The 14,519-nt window shown below is 41.7% G+C and overlaps 1 pseudogene; it reads right to left on the bottom strand.

The window, feature by feature from the left end:
- Window positions 1-2,956: 2,956 nt before the first annotated feature.
- Window positions 2,957-14,519, bottom strand: part of LOC101660865 — a 188,849-nt pseudogene continuing 177,286 nt past the window's right edge.

The raw sequence follows: 14,519 nt of genomic DNA, 5'->3' as shown, positions 1-14,519 counted from the left end.
AGTCTTTCTGCTCACTTGGAGTCATGCCACATCAGTGAAGTCATGCCACATAAAACGTCCTAAAAGTTTTACGCCATCGACATCATTGAGGGCAATTCTGTTTGGAAGAGCCCTTGGAAGCAGCAGCTTTCTCTGTTTGTACGTTGAGTGTCTTTCTCACGTCTGGCACTACGTCAGACACGATTCTACTGTTCTCTGTCAATTTTTCCTCATCACTTCTTTTTCAGAAGTAAATTTGTAAGTCTTCTTCCTGGTTGGCCTTAGTCTGAAAGCCTCATCGAAGTGCGGACACCCTGGGTGAACCCTCTAGCATTTGAGATGCCGGTGGCATGATTTCAAGAATCACAGCAACATGCAAAGCACCGCGATATGACAAACAGAGAGACGAATGGTGATTGTGGGCTTTGTTTTTGAATTTATGTTATATTTGTGATGGACATGTGTAGAATCCCTTAAAGTTGAACTGAACCATACTGAAAATACATTGCTCAATTCTACAATCCCTTCTAGCTCTAAAAATAACATCACAAGTCCAAAATCATGTCTCGCCAATGCTGATATTTCAAGATACTCAGAATCTGAATATTCGTGGTCCTATTATATTTGCAATTACCTTTATAATGTTATTTACTATTTATATATTTAGTTTGTAGATATTTAGCTCTTTAAAGTTGATGCATTTGTATGATTGCTAAGATGTATTGGGAGACATAATAATTCTGTGGTAGAATGCTCATCTTCCATGAAGGAGACCCTAGTGGAATTCCTAGCCAAGGCACCTCATGCACAATCTGTCAGTGACAGTTTGTATATTGTTATGATGCTGAATAGATTTCAGTGGAGCTTCCAGACTAACATGGGCTGTGAAGAAAGACCTTGTGATGTATTTCCAAAAGCCAAGCAGTGAAAACCCTATGATCATAATCCACTGATCCCCAACTCTCCTAAGGAGAGCACAAGCCTCCATTGTGCATGGAGTCCACATCGGGGTGGAGTCTCTTCACTGGTACCTCAGAACAACCTGAGGGACTTTAAGACAGAGCGATTATCTGTCTTCCTCACCACTGTTGTCCCCGTATGGGGTACAGAATCGCACATAGTAGTGGCTTCATAAATATTCATTTAGTGAATAAAACATTAACTTACTAAATACGCTACTTTCATTTAATTTTTCTCATGTATATCACTTTAAGCTTTGGTATTTGCATTTGCAAAATGGGCCTAATCACAGAGTCCTTGCTAGGGCTTAAGAGAAATGGAACGTGATGAAGAATGAGAAAGCGCTTAGTGCTTGGCAAAGGGAACGCACTCACTACATGCTTGTGAGCAAGTGCAGACTCTGGCTTTTCAATATAGTTGAACTTACTATATTGAACTTACATCTAAGCGGTTGAACTTACTGATTTAGTCGTTTGCTTTATTATCTTAGTAAGTTGGGGTTACACTTAAAAAACAAACCAAAAACAACAACAAATGAAAACCAACCCTGGACACTAGACCCATCGTAGACTAATAGTAAGTGTGCCTTTCACATAGCTCTGGTGTTATGAGAGTCTCCAGTGGGACAATTTTAGTCACTGAGTTTCTCAAAGATTATAAAATAAAGGATTTTACCATAGAAATGGTCCTTTTTAAATTTAATTCACCAGTAACTCTGAAGCAGCTGCAAGCAATCTTTGTCTTATGCTCCAAAAAGGAAAAAGAAAACCTGGGATCTCAAAAGGAATAAGGAAAATTTAACCCCAAAGGATAATGTTTTGGAAAGTTACAATGGAGCGACACTTGGGATTACACTAGAAATTTCTTATAAACCTAACTACAGTGTGTGCTACAGTGAATAGAATAATACATATTGTGGTACCCAACTTAATTTACTCTGTAATTGCACCAGACAGCACACAGGATACCAACAAAAAGAACAGGGACGCCTTTTAAAATGAGGAGCTGGTAAGAGAATATGGACAAAGGGTATTTGTCAGCAAAATACAGAAGTGGGACCTGTGTGTATCTACCTCTTCCTTCTAGCCCTTGACAAGGTATTCATTTAAAGGGAATTCACTGTTCTCTCAGGTGCTTGCTTGTCAGATGGTATGATTATAGTTATTCAGCAGAGTCCATCTTCTGTTCCATAATCACACAGACCTGTGTCTAGTGCAACCGAAAATTGCCTGGGCGGAATAACTTTCAGGTGTGGGGTTGACTCTAGGGGTTTTGTGTTTGCCTTTTGGTCGCGAAGTTTTATTTTGGTTGAAATGTCTTCCATAAGTCGCAGTCCCATCAGCACTCAGGAGCAGCACGAGGTGTAGCGGTTAAGAGAGGAGGCATCTTTGTTCTTCCTGCGGCTGCTGCTGTCATGAGATGCTGTCCGGTGGTTTCCAAATCAGAGTAACTTGATGAATAACAAAAGAAAACACTGCCCTGTCCGGAGCAATCCAGACAATTGTTCATATGGTTGAGCCCATGGTAGCAGCCACGGTGACAATCTGTCTCCGTAAGCATCTTCTTTTTTGTTACCAGCAGTGATGGTCTCAGAGACTCACAGGGGCTGTGCTACCCTGTCGCACAGGTCACTGTGAGTCAGCATCAACTTGATGGCAGTGAGGATGGTTGTTGTTGGTAGTGGGTTTGGGGGTGTTGTTTGTTTCTACTTTACCAAGCGTGATTTCCTTCTCCAGGCCCCTCCTGGTCAGAAGTCCAGAATATGCGTGAGACAAAGTCTTGTCATTTTCACTTCTGAAGAGTACTCTGGCTGCAGTCCATCCAAGACAGGGTTGTTTGTTCTTCGGTCAGTCTTTGCTACGTTCAAAATTTTCCCCAATTTGATAATTAAAATATATAAAATCCTCTTCAGTCTTCCTTATTCACTGGGGAGCTTTCATAGGTACAGGAGGAGGCTGCAAATGCCGCGGCTTGGCTCACGCCCACCTTAGTCCTCCGAGTGACATGTTGTTCTTTGCTACAAGATCCCTGTGCCGCAGCTGGGCCCAATGGAATGTGTTGCTGGATTTCTTGACTGGTGCTCCCATGAGCACTGCTGGGATTCAAGCGACATGAAATCCTCGACCACTTCAAACTTATCTCCATTTCTCATCACTCTGTCTATCGGTCCAGCGGTGAAGAGTCCGGTTTTCCTTACATTGAGTTGCGATCCCTACTGGAAGAGAAATTCTACATGCTGAAATGGTTAATTTGGCGAATGTTTAACACTTTAAAGAGGAGCTCTTAGAGGCTGATACAATGGATTTTGAATGCCAGCTCCCAAATAACTCATTTATCTGCGGATAGGTGATGTATTAGACCCTCGCACCCTCAATAGCACCAACACAATCTTTGGATCAGACAAAGCTGAGCTTACTTCACTGCTTACCGCTGCGAAGAGAGGGTCTGGTAGTTTCTTGGGCTGCAAAAGCAGAATTTGAAGTTTGATTTAAGGCAGGCCTTTCAAAGAAAGCATTTCATTAGAATTAGGTACGGATTAAGAAACAAGAGTTCAGTAGGATCAGTAGGAAGAACGAAGCAAGTATTTTGTGTGGGGGTGGGGGCATTCATAATTATTAGGAGTCTGATCCCAAACAAGGTGGGAAGAAGCAACAAAAGGAAAGGCTCAGCGAGGAGGGGAAGGAGACTTCAGGCTTAGCCCCATGTGCCACTGTCAGAGGCCAAATAGGAGCCCTGGGCTACAGGGGGCTTGAGCGGGGCCGGACTGGAGTGGGTCTAGGGGGCAGAGGGAGGATGGCTTCAGCGGATGGTGTATTATATGTACAAGGGACCTCAACCTCCTCATTGCTCTTGCCGGTGCACCACAGCTCAAGTACCAGTGCCCACACATGACGGCCCAGCTTTCGCTTGGACGCACGGCTCACAACCTCTGTCATTGGCTGATCCACCCTCTCCTTGAGCTTGGCTGCTGGCGTAAAGAAGGCACAGAGCATGGGCACGCTCTGGGATAGCATAGCAATTTCCAATTTAGGCTCCCTCTTGAAGTATTCAAGGAACTGTTTGACGCTCATCCCCTCACCATGAGGTCGTAGCCCTTGTACCTCAGAGCGATCCCACAATGTCTATTCTTGATGATAGTCCTAGTGGCCAGGGCAGCAACAGGCTCAGAGAAGCCATAGATGAGGAAGGCAGGGCCAAGATGAGGAATCCATTGTTGTCGGACTCAAGCGGTTGATGCCCTTGTACCACCTTGTACAACTCCAGACACACAAGGCTGACCACGCTGCTGTGCTTGTGGCGAGGGCTGGGGGTGATCTTCCCTGCAATCAGCTTGCTCTTGTGTTGGGCTGCAGGGGAAATGTCATCATTTCCTTCCCGGAGATTGGATGCAGCTACAATGAAATCCATATGGTAGCTGCTGTCATTAATCTTCTCAAAGTCAATGGGGTACATCTTGAACCAAGGGAGCTTGTCTGGGCTGGGCAGTGTGGCCTTGAGTTCTGCTAGGTGACTGTCATCCACAGAGGCATTGGTGCTCTGCAGCTACCCGTCAGAGACAGGGATCTTGACACCAGACTTCGGGGTGGATTCAGGGACGTGCCCAGACTGTAGCAGTGAGGTCACAGCAATGCAGTCCTTAGAACCAGTCAGCCCACAGGTCTAGGCAAACAGGTTGGTGGCAGCCACCACGCGTAGTCCAAGAGAGGCAAGTACTTTGAAGATAAGGATTCAAAGCATTTCAGGGCACAAACTGAACTGTGGATTTTTTTTTTTCAGAGTTGGTGGATCTTTGGGGAAATTTTTATAAGGAACAATTGAGATATTTGCTTAGGTAAGCAACTTTTCAGGAAAGTATAGCAATCGTAGTAAAGACAGTAGAATAGGAAAGTCATATTAATGTAGACAGTAATGTATGGTTTGGGTTTTTAATGTCCAGCTTGATGGTGGACATAATTGGTTTCAGTTCTCATATGTTAGTGCATGTACACCTGTAGATTGTGGGAGAACTAAATGAATCAAGGGATGAAGAACGGTCACATCTCAGTACATAACAAGAGGTCACTATTATTATGCTGTCACGTGAAAGGGGGTCAGATAAAATGGTTGTAAAACAGCTCAGCTGGCATGCTGGGTTTGTTGATGAGCGGATGGGGGTGTCGACTCACAGACCTATAAGCATCTGCCTCCAAATACATACTCAGAAGGGCCATTTCCTTCTGAGTTGTCCCGGGAGGGACTCGAGAATTTAAAATATCCATCCCTGTTCAAAGTTTGGTCACTAGGGACCAAGCCCACCCACCCCTCCTCACAGCTTACAGTCTTCATAGCCATGATTTTCCATTTTATGGTCTTTGTTAGCATAGCTTTACTATGCTAGGAGATTCTTACCCATGCAAGAAAACCCAAACAACCACAACAACAATAAACACCACTTCCTGATGGACCATCTATAAACTTTTTAATAGAAAGTCTTGACATACCGTCTGTGTCCTCACACTCTTCCCACACTTTACCTCACACCCTTGTGTTCCTCACTCTCTGTCGGTCCTGGGGCTGTTGTTCCATAATCCTTACTCAATCCCATTCCAGGCCTCCCTTTGAAAGACCGACCTTAAAATCATTTGCAAATTCCCACAATATCCAACCTTGTTTTCTGCCTCCAAGAAGCTACCAAAGTTCTCTGAAGGGAGCACTAAGCAATAAACTCAGCTGTGCCTTTGCAACAAGCTGTCTTTCATTTTGGAGAACCGGCACCCTGGTGGCATAGCGGCTGTGCATTGCGCTGCAATCTCCAAGGGTCACATTTTGAAACTAGCCAGGTTTCTCTGAGGGAGAAAGACCGGGCGTTCTACTGTAAACAGTCACAGTGCCAGATGTTCACATGGACAGTTCTGCCCTGTCCTGCAGAGTTGCTGAGTTGGCATTGACTTGATGCCTGTGAGAGAGAGCATTGGAGAAAAGTGCCTGGGTGGTACCAAAAATCCATGTACTTAACTGCTAACCAAAAGGTTGGAGGTTAAGTCCACAAAAATGCACTTCATAAAAAAACAAACAAAAAAGAATGCACTTCATAAGAAAGGTCTGGCCCAGGGCTGAGAGTGGCGATACCAGGAGTGTGGAGGGAAGGTGGGGTAGAAAGGGGGAACGGATTAAAAGGACCTACATATAACTTCCTCCGTGGGGGATGGACAACAGCAAAGTGGGTGAAGGGAGATGTTGGACAGTGTAAGATATGACAAAGTAATAATAATGTATAAGGTAGCAAGAGTTCATAAGGGAGGGGGCAGGGAGGGGAAAAATGAGGAGCTGATACCAAGGGCTCAAATAGAAAGCATGTTTTGAGAATGATGATGGCAACAAATGTACAAATGTGCTTGACACAGTGGATATATGTATGGATTGAGATAAGAATTGTATGAGCCACCAATAAAATGATTATATATATATAACTCAAAACAAACAAACAAGGTCTGGCAATCTACTTCAAAGAATTCAGCAGGGAAATTCCCATGGAACACATTCTATTCTGACACATATGCTGTGCCCCTGAGTTGGAATGAACTTGAGGGTGACTAGCAATAGGTAGCATTTAACAGGTTATGTAAACCCTTTCACCCACTCACTGCCATTGAGTCAATGCTGACTCAGAGAGACCCCACTGGGGTTTGTGGGATTGCAACTATTTATGGGAGTAGAAAGCCCAGTCATTCTCCTGCAGAGCTGCTGCTGGTTTCGAACTGCCAATCATGCAGATCACAGCCCAATTTGTAACTACTACACTACCACAGCTCCTTCCACTTATATTATTCTAAGTAGATATTATAATGTAAGTAGGTATAATAAAATAATACTATATATAGTATTATAATTTCTATATCCAACAGACATGATTTGGAAATTTGAGATTGGAGGATTTTATTTAGAACTAATCTTAAAAATATTTGCACACTTCCTCCATCTGTCCTCAAACCACGCATCTCTGCCTCCTAATCTTGTGTTATAATTTATTCAAATTCAAGAGATATTTCCTCGCTTTTCTAGTTGACCACAGGATTTGCTTTCTAGATTTCTGTGTAACTTTTTATTTGGATTTTTTTGCCCCTGTTATCTTCTACTGTTCATTCATCAAATATTTTACTGCTCAGCATGAGAGCAGGCTAATTCAAAGGTGAAATGGGCATGGCCGTTTGCCATTACAGGGTTGCTATGAATTGGAATCAATACAATGGCAATGGGTTTGGGTTGTCTCTTTTTATTGTTTGTTTGTTTTGATTTGCTATCAAAGAGCTCTCAATCTAACAGTTTAAGAAGAAATGTTTCATTGAACCTATTGTAGAACTTTCGGAACAGACACATTGCTCTGCTCCACATCACAGAGCCAACGCCATGCGATGAACTCACGGAGCAGCTCCGGATTGCAATCGGCTCCCGGCGCTCCTGCCAACCCCACACTTGCACAGACTGCAGGTAGAAGGGCGTTGAGAAGACAGGTGCTTCCAAGGACACCGTGCAGCTAGATCTGCTTGACATTTGGACAATTTAGTCAAATTGCATCTAACATCGAGCGGGTCCAGACGTCTTGAATTGGAGTGACATTGCTTAAGCTTTCTAATAACATTGCTTTGGGACACGCCTTCGCGACTGACTTTCATTCCTCTGAATTCTAAAATCACGAAGGACGTTAGTAAGTTGAACGTGGCATGGGGGCACTCTGGTTTTCCAGCTTAGAAACCAGACCTTACTGCGGGGCTTGGGAATTGCAGCAGGAATTGAATTGGCTGCCCATTAGACTCATTTGTACAGGATTTCCTGTCATTGCCATTCTCCCTGAAATTCACATGCCGGACTCGGCTGCAGTGTGAGCAGGATGGAGTCCTTCTCCTTATTAGAATCTCAAATGTCCTGGGAAAGAAAGGAACCATTGTGTCTAGCACACCTTGGCGCTATCTGGTCTCTATTCAATTCTGCCTATTTATTTCTCATGAGTCCCCCCCCCCACCTTTTTTTTGGAGACCCTCTGGTATTATTCCAGCTTTTAACAGCCTTCTTTCTGATGTTTTCCCAAACAAAGCATCCTTTGTGTCAACTGTCAAATACTTGCGTTGCCTATGTCATCTACTCTCACTTTGTATTTTTTGGACAAAAACTAAGAGCCTGTTTGAAATATTTTTATAGTGCTTTCCATTATTTTAAAATAGCAATTAAGACACCAAGCAGAAATCTCTTGCGCTTTATTGGAGAAAAAAATCATACTCAGCCTTCCTTACAATTTAATTATTGAAGCTTGATGTCATTTTGGTTTCCACGCAGCCCAACTCTTTAAGAGCAATTTCATCCTTTCTTGGGCCTGGTAACTAGTCCTGGTGCCAATTCTCTAAGGTACCTGAGATCGAATCTTACAAGGTCATAATTTCATTTTCTTTTATCTGTATTATATCATTTCATGCCACATAACAACTCTTAACATCATTTGTATTGTATTGTGAATGAATTTAATACAACTTTTTCTATTTAAACTACTTGGAAGGTTTTGTAAATTATGTTTGTAAAGTAATTTTAACATTAGCTAGTGGAGTTGGTGGGCTCTTCCAAACAATATTGCAATTATATCATTTTGAAATATAATGTTCATTCTTCATCTTTTTCTTATTAATCAGCTTAATTTACTTGATCAGCTTTGCTACTTCCTGTATAGTCGGACTAGATCCAAGACTATCAAAAACTATGGTGGGGTCTGTATGTGTGTGTATTTTCCAGGTTAATCCTTTGTTTTAATCTCTAGAGTTGAAAATTCAGTCACTAACTTTCTTTATAAAGGCAAAATAATAATTATTTTAATTGTACCACCCCTGTAATGGAAACACCAATCAGTGGTTTGGGACCCAGTCTGACCTTATTGGCTACAAGTTGAAATAACAGCTATATTATTGCAAGGAAAAGCACAATTAGGGCTGTCATTTGACTTCAATCTAAAAGACAGACAAATATTCTCCACGTGATTGTCACAGGGTTGATGGAGATGGTACCGCCTGTGACTAGTTTCTAGGAAACCGGATGACACTTGTATTCCTGAGGCTTGCCCTTCAACATCTATGGAACACTTAGGAGCCTCTGGGAAGAGGACTGGGGTAGAGTTCCCTCATTATGCAGAGACCCTCTCCATTATTTGACCATGCATTAGCATTCAAGGAGTAGATGCAGCTGCGATTGAACTAATGACAAATTATTGAATGAACTGTGTTATGGCCACAGTGTCTTATGTATTCAACTCGGCCAATGTTTTATGGTTTGAGTTTGTGGGGGGAAACGCTAGAGTTAGTTGTCAAATTAATGGCTTAATAGTCAAATTAATATCTTACCCAACATTGAGTGCATTGCAAATCAAGCTATAGAATTTCATCTTGATTTGGCATCTCATGAGGAATTTTATCCCTCTGCTAATTCAATCAACTCCAATTCTCCAGTTTTCTGATAGCACAAATTAATTAGTTTTATTTCTAGAACAGACTTTTTTCAAATACTTTCAAGATTCATCTCTTAACTAAAAGGAATATTGTTATAGTTATTTCTAATACACTAATAATATACCAATACAGTAAAAATAATCAATACATATGTACTTATGTATATATGAAAGACCAAATTCACTGACATCAAGTTAATGCCAACTCATGGAGACCTGTGGTTTCTGAGACTGTAACTTTTTATAGGAGTAGAAAGCCCCATCTTTCTCTTGAGGAGAGGCTGGTGGTGGTTTTGAACTGCTGATCTTGCTGTTAGCAGTCCGAAATGTAACCCCTCCACCACCAGGGTGAATACCTATCTACCTACCTATCTATCTACATGTATGCATATACATGTATACATTTATATATGTGTGTGTGTGTTACTGTCAGGCATGCATGGTTGATGCAAATTAGTTAGATAGTGTTGTTTTTACTATTGTCATTAAAAAAAGTATTGGATAATGATATATATAAAGCACAACAGTACAAGAGTACACAATAATAACAACCATCTTGATATGCAAACTATTTAGTAATACTTTTTAATTGAATACCTAATAGGTCTAATATGGGACATATATATATGTAACTACATATATAGTTCCTACCACTTTTTGAAAATCAAGTATGAAATATCAACTCCTCAAATATCACCATCGGAGTTGATAAGAAAAAGTGAGTTTATTACCCATTTCATTAAATAAGACCATCAACTTTTCAGAGCTCTGATATTGCAGTGAGAAGGGCAAGGAAAATTTTTATTGAGATTTTGAAATTTGTTTTAAACTGGGTCTTTCAATTATGTCGGGGACTACTTGGCTAGACATGAGTAAGGATTATGACATAATATACCTACTCCTGCTGACTAATCTACTATCTCATTATCCAATATATTATACTTATGAAACCACTAAGGAATCCACTCTGACTAGTTTGCACTAACGGTATATGCTTAGCAAGAACAAGCGCTGAGGTGCTAGGTGAGGGTAATGCTGCCTGTGATGGTTGGAGTTACAGCTCAACTTGACTGGGCCATGATTTTCAGTGGTTTGGCAATTATAGAGTCATGTAATTTGGTAATTAAATAATGATGTAATTTGTCAGTTATGTAGTGATGTAGTCATCCTCTAGTTTGTAATCTGATGTGGCCATTCTCCATTTTTGCATAATGCAGATTTTCACATAATGATCTGGTCCTTGGACCCTAACCTTGTCCAGACATGAGTAGTGAATGTAGTTGTACATTGTTGAGGAAATCAAGGCAAATTTTTAAGCACACCCTTGTCTAGAAGATACACAGCCATATGTGCCTATATTTATAGGTTTAGTATTAAGGTAGCAGAAGGATATTGGGCCTCCACTCAAGTACTCTCTCAAAGCAAGAATACTTTCTTCTATTAAATTGGCATTCTATGATGCTCACCTTCTTAACACAACCGCTGAAGACAAAGCAGGTGAATAAGCAAATGTGGTGAGGAAAGCTGATGGTGCCCAGCTATCAAAAAGTATAGCGTCTGGGGTTTTAAAGGCTTGAAGGTAATCAAGCGGCCATCTAGCTCAGAAGAAACAAAGCCCACATGGAAGAAGCACACCAGCCTATGCAACCACGAGGTGTCAAAGGGATCAGGTATAAGGCATCATCAGAACAAAAATCTTACCATAGTGAATGATGAGGGGAGTGCGGAGTGGAGACCCAAAGCCCATTAGTAGGCCACTGGAGATCCCCTTGCAGAGGGATTTCAGGGAGGAGATGAGCCAGTCAGGGTGCGATGTAGCAACGATGAAAAATACAACTTTCCTCTAGTTCCTAAATGTTTCCTCCCCGCTCCGACTATCATGATCCGAATTCTACCTTGCAAGCTGGTTAGACCAGAGGATGTACACTGGTACAGATAGGAACTGGAAATACAGGGAAGCCAGGGCAGATGATCCCTATAGGACCAGTGGTGTGAGTGGCGATACTGGGAGGGTAGAGGGAGAGTGGGTTGGAAAGAGGGAACTGATTACAAGGAACTATATGTGACCTCCTCTCTGGAGGATGGACAACAGAAAAGTGGGTGAAGGGAGACATCGGACAGGGCAAGATATGACAAAATAATAATTTATAAATTATCAAGGGCTCATGAGGGAGTGGGGAGTGGGGAGGGTGGGGAAAAATGAGGACCTAATGCTGGGGACTTAAGTGGAGAGGAAATGTTTTGAGAATGATGAGGGCAATGAATGTACAAATGCACTTTGCACAGTTGATGTATGTATGGATTGTGATGAGAGTTGTATGAGCCCCTAATAAAATGATTAAAAAAATATTGGTTAGAAAAATTAAAGATGATAAATGTAAATGGAGAGGCATACCCTTTTCTTAGGTGGAAGGCTGAAAATTGTTAAGATGTTGATATGTAGATCCAAAAGAATCCCAATAAAATTCCTACCTTAAAAAAAAAAGACAATTCGACCATGTCTACATGTACAATTCAGTGACACTGAACAGATTCAAGTTTTGCAACCTTCTTAAACTCTTTTTTTCCCTAAATTATTCCTCTTACATTAACATAAACTCACTGCCCTCCCATGGTTCCTATCTCATTTTCTGAGTTACCATTTTAGATTGTATCCCATATAGATAATTCTTAAAAGAGGATAATGCGTAAGGCGGATATTTTCCTAAGTAAGCGAAACTATGGGTTAGTTTAAAGAAGATATTTTCGATTTAAGGGTTAATGATGTTCTCAGGCAATAGTATCAGGAATTCATCCAGGCTCCATGGCTCCAGAAAGTCTGGAATCTGTGAGAATTTAAAATTGTGTTATGCATTTACTCTTTTGATTAGTGCTCTTCTACAGAATCCTCAATCAAGTCTAGGAAATGGGACTTGTGGCACAATGCTTAAGCGCTTAGCTGCTAACCCCAAATTGGCAGTTCAAGCTCACCAGGTGGTCTGGGGAAGAAGAGAACTGGTGATCTGCTCCTAGGAGGAGGCCAACCTGGGGAGCCCTCTGGGGCAGGCCTTCCACTTCATACAGGGCTGCTATGAGTCAGGAACAGCACAGTGGTACACAACAGCAATCACCACCTAGGCTGTTGTCAAACCACTTATTAATACTTTGTATTCCATATCTCTCCATGATGGAGACCTGAGGTTTTCAACTCCCATAAAGATGTATAGACTCAGAAGCCCACAGGGGCAGTTCCACTCTACCATGTAGGGTCATAAGAGTCGGAACCGATTCAGCTACAGTGAGTGAGTGAGGGAGTGAATAAGTCCCACTGAGCTGCCAACTGCAAGATAAGTAGTTCAAACCTACCAGTCACTCCTCGGGAGAAAGATCACTTGGCATTGGAATCAACTTGATGGTACTAGATTTTGTTTGGGTTTGAGGAATAAGCTCCAATTACTGTGCCTTGCTGTACAATAAGGTTATTTGCCTGGGGAAGAGTCTCCCAGAATATTAGTTATGCTGATGAAGATAATGGAAAATCAAAGTCATCTTCATGTGGACAGTAGGCTATGTAGAAGGAGGTAGTTTCCATTCTCACCCCAGTCAACATAAATGTTCTCAAATTGATTGTGGTCCTGATTGCACAGCTCTTCTGAACATGATTGAACTATTGCGTTGTATGGTATGTGAATTATATGCCAAAGAAAATAAATAAATTTTAAAGAAAACATGTTTTGCATTTTACAATAGCGAGGCAAGATACAAATTGTTGATGCCCATTTCTTTGCCACAATAAAAATTGTGTGGCTCGTTTCCAGAACATGGAAACAGAATGCTCCGTATGCAATGCACATGGGAGGGCAAAGACCCTTTCTCTCTCGGCTGTGATAATACATATCATGCTGCATTAAATATGAGTATGTGGCAAAGAGGCCCCCTAGTCTAGAAGAATTCTAACAAAATGCCATGTAGGGTGGGAACGTAATATTTAATTACAAAGGGCACAAAATAAGTTTTGTACGTGGGGGGGGAAATTAGCTCTGGTAATGCAATCTGAAGGATAATACAGATTAACGCAATCTTGACTGGCATCGGTTGAGACAAGTAATTTTCAGGCTGGTAGGTGGGCCTTGATAGGGAAAACATCCAACACCCTCACTGAGGGAGGGGGCAACATTTTGTTCACCAAAAGGCCACCTGGATTATAAAGCAGCTCCGCTATTCTATTTCCTCTCCAGGAGAACTGGAGTTCATTTACAAACATGTCTTCATTCTTTCAGATGAAACTCAGCCATCAGCTCAGTTCTGACCCAGAGAGCAGTGAAAACAGCAAAGCACATAGGCTTGCAGCCAGACAGATGATTTCCTTGGCCTCCCTGAACCTCAGTTTTGTTATCTGTAAAATCGGTTAGTCCGCGCTTATTGTCTCATAAGAAGAAAAGGCTGTAAAAAATAATGCACTGATAAAGCTAGCCACCCTCTCCCCTCCAAGCACACAGTAGATGCTAACTGCAATTATTATGGAGTCTGTGGGTAGTTCAAATGGTTAATTCAGCTAGCCAAAAGATTGATGGTGCCTTGAAAGACAAGCCTAGTTACCTGGTTTCAAAACCATCAACACCAAACACTCCAGAGCACAGTTTTACTCTGACACATATGGAAGCACCAGGTACAGCCACTGATTTCACCAGCAACTAGTTTTATCATCCTAACCATCCTGAGTATTTTATATGATCTTTTGGTTTCATAATTATTTCCCAAAATTTCCTTCTCATAACGAAATCAGAGCTCTCTGGAGTCACAGTGATTAAGCACTTTGGGTTCTTAACCCAAAGATGGGTTGTCTGCATCAAAGAACAAAAAATCATATCATTGTGTGGTCACCTCCCTGATACAATCGCTGAAGACAAAGGGGTGCATAAGCAAATGTGGCAAAAAAAGCTGATGGTGCCTGGCTATCCAGAGATATAGCATATATCGGGTCTTAAAGGCTTGAAAGTAAACAAGCGGCCATCTAGCTCAGAAGCAACAAAGCCCACATGGAGGAAGCACCCCAGCCTATGCAATCACAAGGTGTTGAAGGGCTCAGGTATCAGGCATCATCAAAACAAAAAATCATATCATAGTGAATGAGGGG

Source organism: Echinops telfairi, unplaced genomic scaffold (assembly GCF_000313985.2).
Source record: "Echinops telfairi isolate 266 unplaced genomic scaffold, ASM31398v2 ScPeMD7_31;HRSCAF=116, whole genome shotgun sequence".
In the NCBI taxonomy this organism is placed as follows: Eukaryota; Metazoa; Chordata; class Mammalia; order Afrosoricida; family Tenrecidae; genus Echinops; species Echinops telfairi.
The sequence above is the reverse complement of the archived record's forward strand: the minus strand, read 5'-3'. Positions and strand labels throughout refer to the sequence as shown.